The 3692-nt window shown below is 36.4% G+C and overlaps 1 pseudogene; it reads left to right on the top strand.

Moving 5' to 3' along the window:
* Positions 1-2871: 2871 nt before the first annotated feature.
* Positions 2872-2992, top strand: LOC112473528 (annotated as a pseudogene).
* Positions 2993-3692: the final 700 nt, after the last annotated feature.

Raw genomic sequence — 3692 nt, 5'->3', positions numbered from 1 at the left:
GGTATGAGATGTGTGAGTGTTTCTTCAACTGTGTGTTTGTATGAAAATTTCTGAGTGTTTAGGTGTTTTGAAATATGTGTTTGATAACATTAAGGTATTGTATGTATGCTTAAGTGTGAGTATGAATTAGTCTGTGTGCATAAAGTGTGTGCTGTATATAGCAGAGTTTAGATGAATGTATGTTTCCTAAAATTTTCTCCATAAAAATCTGTACTAATTTTTGGGGAATAGGTATAAAAAATGAGTGAAATTGGTGAGCAACATAATGTCAATACTCTTGGGATGGTTCACATGGTGACAGATTATTACTGAACTAATGTGGTGAACACGTTGTAAAATAGATATAAGTTAGATTACTATATTGTACATCTCAAACCAATATAAGGTTATATACCAACTATGCTTGAACAAAATTTACAGTTAAAAAAGTCAGAGAAGAGATGTGAGGAAGATGAAGAGAGTAAAGCAGATTAGTGGTATGGGAAGGGTTGCTAACTAGACTTTTTCTTTATGGCTTACAAATCAAATTCTAAGACTGTCTACTGGAAATGCAATTCTTATGGGACACTCATTTCCCCATCATCACAATGACTTCAACTTGTTTATATTATGCAAGAAAGAAAAGGATGGAGCATAAAGTAACCCTTTAGGAAATGAAAGACTCTGCTATTTAAAAAACAAAACAAAACAAAACAAAACATCTGACAGAAGCCACAGCCAAGTGCCCTCCTCAGCTACCAGGGCCCTAGACCAAGATTTTGTCTCTGGTAAATAGGGCCTCCATTAGTCCCAAAGGCTGGGTGAGACTTCCTCCTCCTGAGGAGAGGCAGCTCTTGTATTCATATGGATTCTGCCCTGATTTGCGCAGGCCAGCAAGCCTGAGCTCAAAGTAGTCCACACATGACAGGCCGCATGTCCTCTCATGGGCCTGGGGGTGCAACTCATGGAGCTCAAATCTAGTACTTTTCGTATGAGGAGAGGGAAAGTTTCTTTCAACCTATTTTATTTATCTAATTTTTCTGACATTTTAAAAATTCATCTACTTTGTTCAAGCATAGTCGATGTACATTATATTGATTTGAGTTGTACAATATAGTGTTCTGATTTTTACATACCTTACAACTTGTTCACCACACAAGTCTAGTAATCATCTGTTATTGTGTAAACCATCACAAGAGTATTGACATATTCTCCATAATTTTCACTTAACATTTATACCTATGCCCCCCAAATTACTACTGATCATTGTTGGGAAAATTATAGGAAACATATACTTATCTAGACCTTGATACACACAGCACACACTTGATGCACGCTGACTGATTCACTCTCAAGCTTAAGCAGACACACAATACTCCATGTCATCAAATACACATTTCAATACCCCCAGACACTTTAGTCTTATGTAAGTCTTTTCACTTTAAATGCATTGTACTTGGATATTCATATTTTTAAAGAAACATAAAATCAATGAGTCCACTCCTCAAGATAATAAAGGAAAAAGCATGAGAAATTTTCAAAGGTAATTAAAGTTGTTTTACTAAATATCTAATGAAACATCTGAGGGAAGCCATCACAAAACCTTGTTTTTAGCAAACTATTTTTTTTTTTTTGTCCTCAGACTAGAATGTGGCTTAAATTTCAGGTTTAGTTCATGATTAAGGAGGGATAGTCATAGAACTAGGTTTATAGTTAAGTTCAAGTGTCAGGTTTGCTTTTTAAATAGAATTGATGTTTAATTAGGGTTAGGGTAAAGTGCTAAGGTTAGTTTGATTATAGTAAGTGTAAGTTTGATTTTATGATTATGGTTAGGTTTAGGGTTACTATTAGAATTAGCTTTTAGGTTAGGGATTGTATTAATATGCAGCTTAGGTTTAGGGTTAGTTTAGGTAAAACTAATCTTAGAGTTCTGTTTAGCATTAGGGTTAATTTGAGATTCTGGGAAGGGCTAAATTTAGAATTAGGGTTAGGATTATGATTAGTGTTAGGGTTAGATTTTGAGTTAAGGTCAGTGTTAGATTAAGGGCTATAGTATGCTTAGATTTGGGTTTAGAGATTAGGTTAGTGTTCAGGTTGAGTTTATGATTAGGATTAAAATTAGTGTTATAGTTAGATTTCAGTTTAAAGTTTGGGTTTTCATTAGGGTTAGGTTTAGATTTAGGCTTAGGTAAGGCCTAGGGTGAAGGTAGGTTTCATGTTAGGGTTGGCTTAGGGTTAGGTTTGGTATGAGTTTTAGGGTTAGGGTCAGGTTTTGATTTGGTTTAGGATTATGGTTGAGGTTTTGATTGTGGTTAGGGTTAGGGTTATAAATAGAGTTAGCTTTGAGGGTAGGGTTTAGGGTGTGTGTTAGGGTGAGGTTTAGTGTAAAGGCTTGGTTAGTGTTAGTTTTAGGACAATTGTTAAGTTTGGGGTTTGCTTTTGAGTTAAGGTGGATTATGGTTGTGGTTAGAGTTAGGGTTTTGGGGTTAGGGTTTCATTTCAATTAGGATTAGGATTGAGTTTAGGGCTACAATAAAGGCTGGGTTAGGGATAGCATTAGGATTAGTGTTAGGCTTAGGTTAAAGTAACGATTACATGTAGAAATAGAAATGGAATTAGAGTGGCTTTGAGGTCAGAGTTTAGGGTTCAATTAGAACTTGTGTTCAGGCTAGGGTAAGAGCTAGTTTTAGACTGGGGTTTAGAGTTAGGTTTACAGTTACATTTGAAGTTCAGTTTGGGTTTCAAACAGGTTTAGGGTTACCATTAGGCTTAGGGTCTGATCTTTGGTGAGGATTAGTATTTAGGTTCATGTTAGGGTTAGGTTTATGGCTATTGTTTTGGTTCAAATCAGAGTTACACTTATGGTTAGGGTTAGGTTAAAAGTTGAGTTTAGTCTACAGCCATGCTACCCTGAACAAGCCCGATCCCATCTGATCTCGGAAGCTAAGCAGGGTCGGGCCTGGTTAGTGCTTGGATGGGAGACCACCTAGGAAGACCAGGGGGATTGTAAGCTGACAAGCTCCTTGCAATCAGTGAGGTCAACCTGGGATTGTAAGCTGACAAGCTCCTTGCAATCAGTGAGGTCAACCTGGGATTGTAAGCTGACAAGCTCCTTGCAATCAGTGAGGTTGCCTCGCCTTAAAAAAAAAAAAGTTGAGTTCATAATTATGTTTTGGATTAGTATTAGGGTTATATTTGCATTTGAGGTTAGGGTTTATGTTTAAATTTGTGTTATGTTCACATTTAATGTTGAGTTCAGGTTTTAGGGTAAGGGTTAAGTTTTCAGTTAGAGTTAGATTAGAAAAAGGTTTAGGCGTGATTCATGATTAGGGTTAGGGTTTTGGTTTCAGTTTGTGTTAGGATTAGGGTAAGGGCTAAGTTTATGTGTAGGTTTGGGGTTTAAGTTTAATTGTTTTGTTACATTTATGGTTCATGTTAGAGGTAGGTTAAGAGTTAGGGTTTGCTTTGAGGTAAGGTTTGCTGTGTAATTAGAGTTAGATTTACAGTTAGGCTTAGGGTTCTGGCTAGGGTTAGGGTTAGGTTTAGGCATGAGGATAAGTTTAGGATTAGATTTTAAATTAAGTTTAGAATTAGGGTTAGGTTTCAGATTCAGGTTGGAGTTCGCTTTGAGTATGAGGTTAGGTTTTTAAGGTATGGTAAGGTTAAGGTCAGAGTTAGGATAAGGGATGTGATTAGGGTTATGTTTTTGTTTA

Source organism: Pteropus alecto, unplaced genomic scaffold, assembly GCF_000325575.1.
Source record: "Pteropus alecto unplaced genomic scaffold, ASM32557v1 scaffold479, whole genome shotgun sequence".
NCBI classification, from domain to species: domain Eukaryota; kingdom Metazoa; phylum Chordata; class Mammalia; order Chiroptera; family Pteropodidae; genus Pteropus; species Pteropus alecto.
The sequence above is the reverse complement of the archived record's forward strand: the minus strand, read 5'-3'. Positions and strand labels throughout refer to the sequence as shown.